Raw genomic sequence first — 16,498 nt, forward strand, 5'->3', positions numbered from 1 at the left:
TTTGCATAACTCTCATTTTTTTTCTTAACGTCCATATCTGTCACATCTTAGGATTCATCGTTTCAATCTCTACACTTGTATTTTCCTTACTCGCTTCCCCCCTTAAGGGTCTTACTTATCTCCGTTACCTCACTTCCAATCTCGAATTCGTATATCCCTTTCGTCAATTCCCTTATTATACTGCATCATATTCATGCCATTTCCCATAATTTATAGCTACAGTAATTTATGTGTGAAGTCTTAACATATTTATCTTGCAGTTTTGTGATCAAGTAATACAACCAACATAGCAATCCAAACAAGGATGTATTTTATTTAGCTCAACCGCTAGTTATGAGTCAATGTCTACATCCGCTCCAATTAACAACTTCTGTCCCATAGGGATACTCAAAATAGTAGTATGTCCAGCTATCCGTACCATCCATGTAATGTCACTTATCCCAGTCTTCGATGCTCAGAGTTCACTTATAGCGTTATCTTTCCCTTTTCTAATAATACGACTACTTCTTAAGTGCGGGTACTTTGAATATTTCCTTTTCTTTCCATACCCATACTGTCAAGACCTAAACTGATGAGTCATGACGAGTGCCGGACCCCTAGTGACCAGACACCCCTACACCTGCGTAACTATCACATAACATCAGGGTGGCCATAATCTGATTCATATCCGACTGTATATATATATATATGCAAAATACCGAAATAACAGTGCAAGCCGACTAGGCTACCATATACATACTATACACAAAATACTGAGAGCCAACAAGGCTACATCATGTACCAACTACATACCACTGTCTACAGACCTCTAATGGAACAGAAAACTATAGAAAGGACGGGACAAGGCCCCCCCATACCCATATACATGTATATACATCTCAAAACAGCATACCAAAATGAATCGCAACTCCGGATCAAGTGGAGCGCACCAACTATGGCTGAGGGGAAGTCCCACTGAGCCGGATCATCTCCCTGTCTATCGGTACCTGCGAGCATTAACGCAGCCCCCCGAACAATAGGGGAGTCAGTACGGATAATGTACCGAGTATGTAAGGCATAAGAATAACATATATAAATAAGAATCATAAAAGGGATCTGAAACTCATAACAAACTGCAAGTCTGAATGCATCTGTATGATTGAAGATACTTATGCGGTATATGATATGTATACACTCTATAAAAATAATATAACTGATAGTGCTGTGGAACGTACGTCTTGGTTCATATATCGTTAAGCAGCCCGCATTAGGGTGACATGTCCAGCCATCTAGGCGTGGTAGAATCATATGCAGCCTGCCTTCGCAGTGACATGTCCGGCCATCTAGGCGTGGTAGAATCGTATGCAGCCTGCATTAGCGGTGACATGTCCGGCCATCTAGGCACGGTATAATCGTATGCAGCCTGCATTAGCGGTGACATGTCCGACCATCAAGGCACGGTATGAGAAAATAGCTGTGTATATATGTGTATGTACATATATATATATATATATATACACCTATATTTATGTATATACCTATATATATCTATATATCTATATACCTATATATATCTATATATATAGGTAGTCTTCTGTGGAGCTTTCTTCTCTTATGCAATTTCGAGTGGAAGAACTTCGACTTTCCCCAAAGAGCTTAATAGCTCGAGCGAAGCTCCCGAGTTTCCATTAGCCCCTTTTCTAATTGAAGGAAGAAAGCTATTGAGCCAATCATTCAATAAAGAAAATAAGTAAAGAAAAAGAAAGGTGAACAAGAAGGGAATAAGCTCTCAAGCCTCGGAGGAGAGCAATCTCTTGTGGAAAAAAGGCAATTGCCTGGCAAGATCCGACTAAGCCAATCTTGATTCTCTCCGAATGCTTCAAAGAAGAAGAGTCGGCCAGGGAATCCAATTTATGCCTTTGCTTGTCTTCCTTTGGATGTGTAACGTAATTCATCCTCAACCTGGATAGAAGAACTTCGCCTTTCTTCTTCTTCCCGAAATGAAATGAAGAGAAAGAAGGTGCCCGGCCTAAAAGACTGGTGGAAAAAGCTCTTTTTGTTGGTCAAGACCTTTTGTTGAACTAAGTAAGTCAGTTTTCTAAAAAGTCGTTTTCCTCTCATGGATTTTTCCCGTTCAAGCCGGAAAAGCCCCGTAGCTATAGCTATCCAAGAGTGAAAGTGAAATTCAAGCGGGCGCGGATGCCATTGAATGGGCTCTTTGCCACGGAATGTGATGTCTTAGAATCTCCTTCCTTGAAAGCTTCCGTTTTCGGTTTAGAATCCGATGTGAGGAAAAGAATCCTAGGTCAAGGCGGTGGCACGGTACGAGATCGATCCCTTGTTCTCGGTGCAACGTGTGAAATGACTTAGTCAAAAGATCGATCTTAGGATACCGGCCAAGGAAGAAGGTGGATACTACTTTGATTCCGATTCGGGCGGAGGAAGACCGATTTAGAGGGGTAGGCATTCCCGTCCGCCCTTACACGGGCCCCCCTAGAAAAAAGAAATGCGATGTACGGCCGTGATCACACGCCGGACACAAATCCGTCATTCTTATGCTTCGGCTTAAACGGGACAAAAGTAGCTATCTGGCACACTAGGGAGTCCTCAAAGTATGAGTCCATACTATATATATATATAGGTGTATATATATATATATATATATATATATATATATATATATATATATATATATATATATACATATGTAGATATATATATAGATATATATATATATACATATGTATATATATATGTACATATATATATACATATGTACATATATATAGATATAAAATACTTGAAAGACTCATGGAAGACAGACTTAAGATTACCCTAGATACAAAGATCTATAGAAGTCATGAACATGGATATAAGGAATCAAGGGTATGATGAATCCTGTACCATTTAAGAGTAGAGTCTTTGGAACTCGCTCGCTTACTTGTTCGTTCAAATAATAAGGATCATGCCAAAAGAATAAAAGGGACAGCCTTAACATACCTTAGAGTCTACCTAAAGTCCGATGCGTACTTCCCAAGCTTGCAACACTACAACCAAGATAACACGAACTACAATTAGGCCATATACGTCCCTTACTACCCATTCCAAGTACGAATGAAACTTAAAGAAATTCGGGCAGTATTTTCCCTATAATTCTTACTCCTATCCAACTCCCAAATGGTGCAAAACACCTAGAACATCATCAACAACAACAACAACAATATACAACAACATAAACAAGTAGAAATCTCTCCAAAATTCCAATCGAAACAGCCTTCAAGGAAATCACATCAAGCTAATTTAGGTCTTTCATATCATGTTTTCCTTTACTTTTAAACTAAGGAATTCCTTGACAAACAACTTATGTCAATGCTTTCATATCACAACATAACCAAAACCATGCTAAAACATCTCCCAAAACAGCCCCAAATTTTAGTTTGATTCAAATAACTTACCGCATAACTATATTTCCTATACTTTAAATCAATAAAACTCTTGGTAATCAACTTAACAGCAAAGATAAGAATAGTATACATACCTTAAAGGGGCTGGAATTCCAAGAACCAAACTCCAAATCCAACTCCTAAACTCAAACACTTCAAATAGAAACCCTAGGAGCAACTTCCCGTTCACAAGCTCGGGTTTTCGGGGCTCGGATCTTACTTGGATGATAAAGAAAGGCTTGGAGAGGATAGATGAATATTAGAGAGTGTTTAGGGTCTGTTGGTGTGTTTTGGAATGAAAATAATCACGAAATGGGTGCTTATATAGATCAGCTACAGCATCTGAAATCTGATGGGTCGTCGATGTGCATTGACGGGTCGTCGACACTTCGACGGCCCATAACTCCCATTGTCGAATTGCAATTTCCGTTTGGTTAGTTGCATTAGAAAGTTGACTCGCTGAACTTATGAATGCATAGGTTATGGGCTCCGTAACTCCTTGTATTCTAGGAGATATGCCTCCCCCAATTTGACCCAAAATTTCTGTTCAGAATTCTACCAAATTTTCCCAAAGTTTCAACAAACTTAATTTCTTCGATTTGCTTGACATCCGACCTTCCCAATACATGCTAAACATGATACCAAGCTCTCATGTATGAAGAATTAGCATGAATAATTCCTTATGACCTTGACGACAACCACGCCTTCTAAGTGTTACACCTTAGGGAATTTCCCGTTAACGTACAGTGAAAAGGCCAACGAGGGGCATGACATGTACGATGTTTATATAAGAGAGGAATAGCCTTTAATGGTCCTAATTAAGATTTCCGAAGACATTTGAGGTAAGAGAAGAAAGTTGTTAAGGAAAGCAAGTCATATGTTGTATGTCGGGCAAGATTTACGAGTATCGAGTTAATGATGTTTTAATGATGCTTTGGGGAAGAGTTATAATGTCCCTTAGATTGGTATTGAGGTGTTAAACAAGTGTTAAGAAGGTTTCATAAGGATCGGAGATCAAATGAGTCGACGAGAACAAGCCTCGAATAGCTGGGCATTATACGGCCAGACATACTGGACGTATAAAATACACGGACCGTATGTCCAGCCGTAGGTTCAGCCCAGAATGGCACAATTCACTGGACCAAACATACGGTCTAGACATACGGCCAGTGAAAAATATACGGACCTTATGTTGGTCCGTATATTCTGGTCGGGGCTGAACTTAAACGTTGATATAAGGACCCTCTCTCATTATTATTTCATTTCATTTTCATTCCACACAAGTCAAGAACTCTCTAGAATATTCTCTATACTTCAACCATAAGAATCCAAAGGAAATTGATTATCAACTTCATCCAACCAACATAAATCAAGAGTGTGAAACACATTAAAGTCATCTAAGTCAAGAAATCCCAAGAGAAGTGAACTAGGGGTTTGGTGCAAGAAAGGTATTTCCACTCAAGGATTATTCTACCATTATCTAAGGTAAGTTTCATGATCTTTTCATGTTATTTGAAGTATTGAAAAGTTGAAACACTTGGATTATAGAAGGAAATAGGAAATGGGCCATAAATGTGGCAATAGTGTCATTGTTGAGCAGAAGTTTGGATTGAGTTGTGGATATAGATATGTTGAGATTGTAAATACGTTATGAATGACATTTAGAACATGGAATAAGTATTGTATGAGAAAGAACGCGATAGTAAACTTTAGTCGTGATTATGGAGAATTTGAAGTAGAATTGTGAAATGTGGGCAATGCAATTGAATGATGATTGTTATTTATGATATTGTGATGGTCATTATGAATGTTTGGGAGTTGATATGGAATATGGAGGAAGTCGTATAAACAAAGGAAATACTGCCCAAATTTCTCTAGCTTTAGTAAGCACGTCTTTGTAATTGCTTAGCTAATGTCAATGCGAATTCTCTTGAAGGTAAAGACGTGAGCATTAAAGGAGAACGAGCAAGCTATAGAATAGTTAAACGACAAAGTTATGTGAGGCTAGTCCTTTCTTTCCAAGGCATGAATCTTATGGCATGATTTTCCTCTTTCTTCATGAATTTCCTATCTTCAAGAAAACTACGAGCCCTTGTTCATGAATAGCCATATGAGATAAGAGATACGCTATGAGTACGATAATGATGATGATAAGCTTAAGTCTAAAGATCCTAGAGTCCATGATATGATGTTCTATGAAGATAATGATGCTATCTATAATCCATTGATGTTGATCATTATATACACTCACCTTATATGTTACATCCTTCAAGGTGAGGCAGAATGTTTATGAGTGCTCCATAAGGTAATCGGGGGTTCACGATCTTACGTCACCCTGATAAAGTATGGTCGTCCTTGAGTTTCCATGCATGCATTATGATGAACATATTATGATGAGCATATGATGATGATATTACACCGCGCCTATATGGCGGGCGATACCGCAAGGCGGGCATCGTCTACACCATGGCCGATGGCAGGGGCGTACACCACTAGTGGGCGGGTATGAGATGATACCCCGAACGCGGGAGGCCTGGACGCAGGCTAATGCTAATGCTAATGATTATCACACCGTACCTATATGGTCGGGCGCTCTTATACGTTTAAGCATACATGATATGATGATGAGTATGAAGTAAGCCAGCATGCATCATTTCTTTTATGATTCATATTCAGTTACAGATTGCTTCTCATTTGATGCCTCTCATTTCATTGATGTTTCATTATTGTTTATGCCTTACATACTCAAGACAAGATTCGCATCGACGTCCGTTTTCTTTGAACGCTGTGTTCATGCCCACAGGTAGACAGGGAGGCGATTCAGACTCGTAGGGGATAGTAGCTGATTGAGAGCACCCCATTATTCCGGAGGTGCCATTGACTTATTCTTTTGATGTATATATTCATGTTTTGGGCATGATGGGGTCCTGTCCCGTCCCTATGTCTAGCACTCTAGTAGAGGCTCGTAGATACGCAGTGTGGTAGTATGGTCTCACAGTTCTCATTGTATATGTATATATATTATTTTGATAGCTGAAAGGGCTCTTGTATATAAAGTGAATATGTTTCAGATAAAAGTCGTTTTTTATGATTATAAGCATAAAGAATATGAATGAAGGCAGATGAGTAATAGAATGAGTGGTGCTCAGTGGTTAGCCCCGTGTACCCGTCATGGCCCTAGTCGGGTCGTGACAAAAGTGGTATCAGAGCAGTTCAGTCCTAGGAAGTGTCTACGAGCCGTGTCTAGTAGAGTCTTGTTTCTGGTGTGTTGCGCGCCACGCTAATAAATAAGAGGCTACAGGGCATTTAGAAAAATGACCATCTTTCTTCTTATGAGATCGTGCAATAGAGCCGTGTGTAAGATTTAATCCTCCCTAATAAGTATGTTATGATTTCAGAGATGCCGCCAAAGGGAAAAGCTAAAGCCGCCCAGAAGGGCAAGACTACGAGGAAAAGGCGGGCAGAAAGAGAGCCGCCAATGGATGTAGATGAGGGTGAATCCCATAATGAGGCTCCAACTAATGCTTCTTCCACTCCGCCTATTATCGAAGAACAAGAAAGGGCTTCAGCTCCAGCTCCTACGCCTTTAGTTCCTCCACGCCTACTTCGGGTCAACAAATGACCGAAGCTATTCATCTACTGATGCAGTTAGTTGCTGCCCAGGCACAACGGTAAAATGTGGGCCCAAGTGATCGGTCAGCTAGTACTAGAGCCCGTGACTTTATGAGCTTAAATCCTCCGGAGTTCTTTGGGTCAAAGCCGAATGAAGTTCTGCAAGGCTTTATTGATGAAATGTTGAGGACATAAAAGATTATTCATGCCTCTGAGACTGAATCCGTGGAGTTGGCATCGTATAGACTCCGAGATGTAGCGGTCTTATGGTATAATAATTGGATAGCATCAAGATAAGAGAATACGCCTCTTCCCGTTTGGCAAGAATTCATAGATACTTTCATTCGCCATTATTTGCCACCCGAGGTCCGCCGAGCTAGAGCGGATAGATTCTAAATCTAAAGCAAGAAAATATGAGTGCCCGGGAGTATAGCCTTCAGTTTAATTCATTGGCTAGATATGCCCCGACTATGGTGGCCGATATGGGAGATCGGGTGCATAGATTTATGAGTGGCTTAGGGCCACGTTTATTTAAAGATTGTTTGATGGCTTCGTTGCAAGATGGGATGGATATTTCCCGCATACAAGCCCATGCTCAGAATTTAGAAGGGCAACAAGATCCGCAGAGGGGTGATCGTGATATTGATAGAGGGCAAAGCAAGAGGGCCAGATCTATGGGCACGGGCAGTGATTATAGAGGGAGATCAAGGCAGACATATGCTAGGCACTCAGGCCAGTCGGTGACTAGTGCACCTCCCCGATTTGCAAGTAGGAGATTTGATCGCTCCTTTCATTCAGGATAGGGTCAGAGTTCGAGGGCCCCAGGTTCACAGTTCGGGGGAGATTATAGCTAGAGGAGACCTCCAGTACCGCGATGCAGTCAGTGCAGTAGATTACATTCTGGACAGTGTCGCCAGGGTTCAGATGCTTACTATACCTATGGCCAGGTAGGGCACATGATGCGTGATTGCCCGTCGATGAGCGGTAGAGTTGGGATTCAGCCCACAGGATCAGCGGCTGGTTCTTCTTCAGTGCGCCCGGTAGGGCAGGTTCCCCAGATTCCAGCAGGCCGAGGTAGAGGCCGAGGGGGAGCATCCGCTTCAGGTGCCACTCAGCCCCGCATATATGCTTTAGCTGGACGACAAGATCTTGAGTCCTCCCCAGATGTGGTTACAGGTACATTGTCCATATTTTCTCATGATGTGTATGCATTGATAGATCCGGGTTCTACGCTATCTTATATTACTCCATATATTGCTGGTCGTATTGGGGTGAAACCTGAGCCAATCAAACCTTTTGAGGTATCTACTCCGGTTGGTGATCCCGTGATAGCTAGACAAGTATAGAAAGATTGTGTGATTGTGATATGTAACTGCCAGAATAAAGCTGATTTAGTTGAGCTGGAAATGTTACATTTCAATGTGATTATGGGTATGGATTGGTTGGCCTCATGCTATGCCAATGTTGATTGCCGATTGAAAGTAGTTCGATTTCAATTTCCGGGAGAGCCCATGCGTGAATGGAAGGGTAATGCAGCATCTCCAAGAGGTAGGTTTATTTTCTACCTTAAGGCAAGAAAGATGATAGCTAAGGGCTATATTTATCATTTAGTCCAAGTTCATGACACCGAAGCGGAGTCGCCAACTTTCCAATCTGTTCCGGTAGTGAATGAATTTCCGGATGTATTCCCAGATGAACTTCCAGGTCTTCCTCCAGAAATGGAAATTGATTTTGCTATTGATGTGTTGCCGGATGGCTCCGGCAGAACTGAAAGAGCTAAAGGCACAGTTGAAAGTTTTGCTTGAGAAGGGGTTTATTAGACCCAGTTCATCACCGTGGGGAGCACCATTTCTATTTGTAAGAAAGAAAGATGGCTCCCTGTGAATGTGCACTGATTAAAGGCAGTTGAATAAGGTGACGATCAAGAACAAATATCCTCTTCCAAGTATTGATGATTTATTTAATCAACTACAGAGTGCCAAGTAGTTCTCCAAAATAGACTTGAGGTCGGGTTATCATCAAGTAAGAGTTAGGGAAGAAGATATTCCCAAAACAGCTTTCAGAATGAGATATGACCATTATGAATTTCAAGTGATGTCATTTGGGTTAACTAATGCCCCGGCAGTGTTCATGAATTTGATGACTAATGTATTCAGGCCTCTCTTGGATCTATTCGTAATAGTATTCATTGATGATATTCTGGTGTACTCTCGCACAGAATCAGAACATGCCGATCATTTACGTATTATTTTTGGAATTCTTCGAACTCGAGAATTGTATGCTAAATTTTCAAAGTGCGATTTTTGGCTAAACTCTATGACATTCTTGGGTCATGTTATTTCAGATGATGGCATTCGAGTTGATACTCAGAAAATTGAAGCTGTGAAGACTTGGCCAAGGCCTACGACGGCTACAGAAGTTCGTAGTTTTCTAGGGTTGGCAGGTTATAATAGAAGGTTCGTAGAGGGATTTTCATCTATTTCAGCCCCATTGACAAAACTAACCCAGAAGTCTGCTAAATTTCAGTGGAATCATGCTTGTGAGCGTAGTTTCCAAGAATTGAAGGACAGATTAACTTCAGCCCCGGTTTTAACACTCCCAGAAGGGTCAGATGGTTATGTTGTGTATTGTGATGCTTCCGGTGTTGGGTTAGGATGTGTATTGATGCAGCTTGGTAAAGTCATTGCTTATGCCTCGAGGCAGCTGCGGAAACATGAAAAGAACTACCAGACTCATGATCTCGAATTGGCTGCCATTATTCATGCATTAAAAATGTGGAGACATTTGTTGTATGGTGTGCATGTTGATATCTATACAGATCACAAGAGTCTCCAATACAATTTCAAACCAAAGGAGTTGAATCTGCGGTAGAGACGGTGGTTAGAATTACTGAAAGACTATGATGTGAATATTTTATACCACCTCGGGAAAGACAGTGTAGTAGCCGATGCGCTTAGCCGCCGATCGATGGGCAGTTTATGTGAAGTTCCTCCCGAGAAGAAAGAATTGATTCATAAGCTCCACCAACTAGCTAGCTTTGGAGTACGTCTAATTGAGTCAGGTGGTGCAGGAGTTAGTGTTAATGATCCCACAGTTTCGTCCTTGAACATGGAAGTAAAAGAGCGGCAATATGAAGATCTTCAGTTGAGTCGCTATAGAGACACATTTCATGAAAGAGAGAAGTCTCCATTTGAAACCTCTATAGATGGAATTCTTAGACACTGAGGTAGGCTATGTGTTTCGAATGCTACAGAATTGCATCGTCGAATTCTAGAAGAAGCTCATTATTCTCGGTATTCTATTCATCCAGGGGAAACAAAGATGTATCATGATCTCAAGACGATATATTTGTTACACCTTGGAAAATTCCCCGTTAGCGTACAGTGAATAGACGAACGAGGGGTATGATGTATACGAGGTTTGGAAAAGTAAGAAATAGTATTTGATGATCCTAATTAAGATTTCCAAAGACATTCGAGTTAAGGAAAGAAAGTTGTTAAGGGAAGCGAGTCACATGTTAAATAACGGATAAGAATTACGAGTATTGAGTTAATGGTGTATAAATGATGCCCTAAGGAAGAGTTATGACATTCCTTAGATTGGTATTGAAGTGATAAACAAGTGTTAAGAAGGTTCCATAAGGATCGGAGATCAAACGAGTCGACGAGAACAATTCTCGGAAAGCGGGCAATCCACGCCGACATGCGGCCGTATAAAAAGTATGGACCATATGTCCAATCGTAGATTCAGCCCGATCCGGACTAGATCTACGGCCAGACATACGGCCCGTAGAAAACATACGGACCGTATGTTGGTCCGTATATCTTGGTCGGGACTGAACTCAAATTATATAAGGGACCTCTCCTCATTTCATTTTCATTTCATCTTTCACCTCCACCCTTCAAGAAACCTCTAGAACATTTCCATACACTTCAACCATAAGAAATCAATAGAAATCAAAGATCAACAACAAGAATTGGAGAGAATCAAGTGTATGAAACCCATTAAAAGACATCCAAATCAAGAAATCCCAAGAGAGATGAAATAGGATTTTGGTGCAAAAGGTGTATCACTATTCAAGGCTTATTCCTCCATCATCTAAGGTGAGTTTCATGACCTTTCCATGTTTTTTGAAGTATTTATAAGTTGAAACACATGGATTGTAGAAGAGTATAGAAAATGGGTCATATATGTGTGAATAGGGCCATTAATGAGTAGTAGTGGGATTGAATCATGAAAATGGATATGTTGATGTTATAAATGCGTTATAAATGATATTTGGAACATGGAATGAGTATTATATGTGAAAGAACGCGATAATGGACTTTGGCCATGATTATGGAGAATTGTAGTGAAATTATGAATTGTGGGCAATGTAATTAGATGATGCCTATTGTTTACGATATTGTGATCGTTGTTATGAATGTTGGGAGTTGATATGGAATATGGAGGAAGGTAGTATAAACAAAGGAAATGCTACCCAATTTTCCCTAGCTTTAGTAAACTCATTCCTATAATTGTATAGCTAATGTTGATACGAATTCCCTTGAAGGTAGAAACGAGCACATTAAAGGAGGACGAGCAAGCGATAGAATAGTTAAACGACAAAGGTATGTGAGGCTAGCCCTTTCTTTCTAAGGCATGAGTCCTATGGCATGAATTTCCTCTTTTATTATGAATGTTCCATCTTCAAGAAGACTATGAATCATTGTTCATGAATAGCTATACGAGATAAGAGATATGCTACGATTATGATAATGATAAGCTTAAGTCTAGAGATGCTATAGCCTATGATATGATGGTCCAATTAAGCTAATGAAGCTATCCATAGCCCATTAATGTTGATCATTGTATACACTCACCTTATGTTTTTCCTTCAAGGTGAGGCAGAATACTTACGAATGTTCCATAATGAAGTCGGGGGTCCACGACCTTACGTCACCCCGATAGAGTATGGTTATCTATGAGTCTTTATGCACGTACTATGATGAGCTATGCTAAGTATATTATGATAAGCATATTATGATGAGCACATGATGATATTACACCGTGCCTATTTGGCCGGGCAGTCACCGCCAAGGCGGGCAGCTATACACCATGGCCAAATGGCATGGGCAGACACCACTAGTGGACAGCATGAGATGATACCCCGGACGCGGGAGGCCTGGACGCGGGCTAATGCTAATGCTAATGTTATTGATTTTCACACCGTACCTATATGGTCGAGCAGTGTATATATTTATGCATATATGCTATGATGATGAGCATGAAAGTAAGCTAGTATGTACTACTTCCATTATGATTCAGTCAGTCACAGATTGCTCTTCATTGATGCCTCCTTATTTCATTGATGTCTTATTATTGTTTATGCTTTACATACTCAGTACAACATTCGTACTGATGTCTTTTTCTTCGTACGCTGTGTTCATGCCCACAGGTAGACAGGAAGGCGATCCAGACTCATAGGAGCTAGCGGCTGACTTGAGAGCACTCCATTTTTCGGAGGTTCCATTGATTATTCTTTTGGTACATACATGTATATATTCATGATTGGGCACGAAGGGGTCCTGTCCCGTCCATATGTCTAGTACTCTAGTAGAGGCTCGTAGATACACAGTGTGGGTAGCATGGTCCCATAGTGTCACGACCCAACCCCGTAGGCCGTGATTAGTGCCCGAGCTGGGCACCCATACGCGCTTTTTAACCATATTCGGCATACAGACGACATATACATCTATGAATATCAAACGTGGCTCCAAACGGACGCATACCAACACATATACTGTACGTAAGCCGGTAAGGCCGTCATAATATACATAACATGTCAAAGATATATACACGCAACCGACAGTGTCGCTACCCGCGGATGGGCCGCCCAAACATAACTCACACGTCGCATCCGAACAAAACTGTACATAACCCACATCTGTGTCTACAGACCTCTAATACAGAACAATAGAATCAGATGATGGGACAGGGCCCCGCCGTACCCTGAACAAACATAAACATATACACCGAGAGAGTATATACCCAAAATATCGGCTCCAGAACAAAGGGAGCACTCCAAACAGCAGAATGGAAATCCTACGCCGGTGGATCACCAAAACGTGTGTCTGTACCTGCGGGCATGAAACGCAGCCCCCGAAGAAAGGGGGTCAGTACGGAATATGTACTGAGTATGCAAAGCAGAAGATATAGTAACAAATCTGAGTCATGATCGGAACAGAGGTATAAAAAGTAAACATAATAACCAGAATCTCAAAATGCTGTCATCCGACACGCAAGTCATGCAACAGAGGAACAGAAAATAATTATAATAATCAGAATACCAACACGCTTACTCCTGAAATATAGTTTATACATATACATACCGAAGCACATCATAACATCATACCTTATCATATGAGCTGACATTAACCGATGTGGGATTCGCCTAAACTAATGTGGGATTCGCCTAGACCAATGTGGGATTTGCCTAAACCAATGTGGGATTTGCCTAAACCAATGTGGAATTTTTGCGTCATCATTGGGTTTTCCTCACCATTGGGTTTGCCCCACCACTGGGTTTGCCCCACCATTGGGTTTGCCCCACCACCGGATCTGAAACCAACTGATCATATTTCCGAATCCATATACATAACATACAACATAGCATACATACACAGTACCCGACCGAAAGGGGCTCGGCGTACCGGTCATATCATAACACCAGAATATATACGCATCGGTAAATCAGACCATCATATCATATCATGTTTCAGAATACAACATAGTGCGTGCGAAAACATAACCGGCCCGGGACTTGGCGAAAAATGTAACCAAATACAGTTCAAAACAATTTCGAAGACTTAATATGTTAATCACAACGAACCGTCATTTATAAGCCAAAACAAAAATCAAATCAGATTTTCTTTCGAATATCACTCGGGAACATCTCACACCAGACTTCATAAATCATAATTACGTACCAAAATCATGTGCATAAGATCATTGTCATAAATTCAAAAGATAAGTAAAATAGTCATATTTGAAATCGGAATAATAATTACAACATTCTCTATCAAAAGTTGTCGAAATTACATAAAGGAACGTCGCGGGACCCGCGGACTGGCGTAGGCCCGAGCTGGGCCCGCCTATGGAAAACATACTCGTCTAACATCATACAACCTTCTACGAAAATCTCAAGGCAATCCGAGCTTTTCTGTGAAAGTTATGGGCGTTTGTGGTTTTAGAATAGTTTAAGAATAAAACCCCTTTTTTTTTTGAAAAATTAAACTTTCATATAACTTTGGTAAATCAATACTTCTAAGGACATAAGGATCAATATTTCATCATATCAAACATATGAATACCAAGAAACAAATGCGTATCATAGACACGCTCGGATTGCGAGAATAGAGTTTTCTCGAAGTTCGTGTCATAGCCTATTTTTTTTAACTAAGGCATGCCAAAGGAAGAAGGTAGCTTTACATACCTCGTACGCACTCAACGCTAATCCAAACTCAAGCTAAAGCCAATCTACGCCTCGGGCTCTCCAAGGTCTACAAACAAGTCATAATATGCTAACATTAGCTATAGGCATTTTGGGCATTTAATTCCAATTTCGCCCTTAATTCTACTGAAATTTGAGCAGCATTTCCCCTGTAAATAAGCCACCCCGAGAATTTAACTCGGCCAAAATCAACAACAACAACAACAACTAACCTAGCAACATTAATAATCAATCAGAAAAGCAATATAACACTAATAACTCTCTTTTACATCATTCAACAACTTTCAACATATTCGATTCAACGACTCACGTTCAAGCCAACATCCACGCTTATACATTCATATACTAATCCAAATCCATACCAACAACATTCAACAACATTTCAAACAATTCGTACAATATTTTCAACAATCCAATAAAGCTCCAATTTGCCCGAAAACTGTCCCCAAACCCGAGACACCACTACAACCCATTTCTAACTTCCGAATCATGATTTGCATCAACAATTCACATTCTAACAATGCTATTCTCATAGTTATACAAATTACATCAAATGTACAATAGCCTTCAATTCAGCCCACAACACTTACGATATCAATTTGAGTCATTAAACTATTATCGTCGACATAGAATTCATAACGACAACAACTAAACAAGAAGCGATATTAATTCATCCTTTGCCATACTACATGACCCATATTCTGCCATATACCCACATACACATATAGATGTTTCTCATTCATTTCTTCACTCTATAATGATCACAACATGCTAACTAGACTTCAATTCATGGCTTCAATACAACACAACACACACACACCCCACACGGCTATATACTACACACACCACCTTCACTCCAACATGCCATATTTCATGATTTTCATCCATTTTAACATACTAAAACATACATACAACCTCTACAACACATAAAACATGATCAAATCTTACCTTTCTTCTTCAACTCCCCAAATAGGCTAGGGTTTGCAATTGACACAACGAAGGGTCGGATGACTCGAACAACGCTTCCACCTTACTTAGGGACCTCAACTTAGTGGATTTGCATCAACAAAATATATTTAGAAGGGCTTGAATGAAAGTTGATTTTCCCTTGCTCTTGGCCGAGAGCCTCTAGGCTCTTCAACTACTTGCTCTCTTTTTTTTCTAAGTGTTGTATGATGAAATGAATTAGTAGTCATCTTGTGAACTAATATAAGACTTACACAAATGTCCCTTGGCCCACACCATGTGTTGGAGCAATTAAAATTGAACACAAAATGGGTGGGCCAATTCAAATGACCACACGGCCAAGTGCAATATAATTGCATGATTTCCAAGTTCCATTAATTCCAATTTTGGTCCCAAATTTTTCTAAGTGTTCCATACCAATAAATTCATAAACAACTTATGTCTCGAAATAAAATTGAAGGTCAAAAGTCCCGACTTTGTATCCCGAAATGGTTTGGTCCCTCACTTACCATAGTTAATCCGAGTTGTCCCAACGTACAAAAATACGGGATATAACATCCTCCCCCCCTTTAGAACATTCGTCCTCGAATGTTAAACTAACCCTACGGGTCATACAAACAATTTGGGGGAGTTTCTTTTTTTCAATTATCACAACAATTCATACATCAATTAGCATATCCAATTAAGAAATCTAGATTACCTGTACCCGCGTCCAGTGGCGCCTCCTGATCTTGTCCACGGGTCAAAGCATATAGGCGGTTCGATGTACCGCCAGAACTGGGGGCTCCGCCACGGCCTGCTGGAGTCGGCGTGCCTCGCCCCATCGGGCGCATAGCTACGGAAGGTGAAGACGAACCGCAATCGACTCGATAAACCGGGCCGCACCACCCGACCGCCCCCTCGTACGGACACTCTCTCTTGAAATGACCCTTGGCCGCCACAAGTAAACAAGCACCCGTGGCACGGTAACACTTTCCAGGCGATACCTCCCACAAGAGGAGCACGG

General features: G+C 40.7%; 1 long non-coding RNA gene across 1 annotated transcript in view; it reads right to left on the minus strand.

Annotated features, from left to right (window-relative positions):
* Positions 1–770: 770 nt before the first annotated feature.
* The window catches only part of LOC132042051 (uncharacterized), a 68,077-nt gene continuing 52,349 nt past the window's right edge, over positions 771–16,498 (minus strand). Inside the window, exons 2-3 of the long non-coding RNA XR_009411333.1 lie at positions 2,980–3,026; positions 771–986 (exon numbers count right to left, since the gene is read on the minus strand). This is a non-coding gene — a long non-coding RNA (uncharacterized LOC132042051). The remainder of the gene's footprint in view (positions 987–2,979; positions 3,027–16,498) is intronic.

This window comes from Lycium ferocissimum, unplaced genomic scaffold (assembly GCF_029784015.1).
Source record: "Lycium ferocissimum isolate CSIRO_LF1 unplaced genomic scaffold, AGI_CSIRO_Lferr_CH_V1 ctg1297, whole genome shotgun sequence".
Taxonomy (NCBI): Eukaryota; Viridiplantae; Streptophyta; class Magnoliopsida; order Solanales; family Solanaceae; genus Lycium; species Lycium ferocissimum.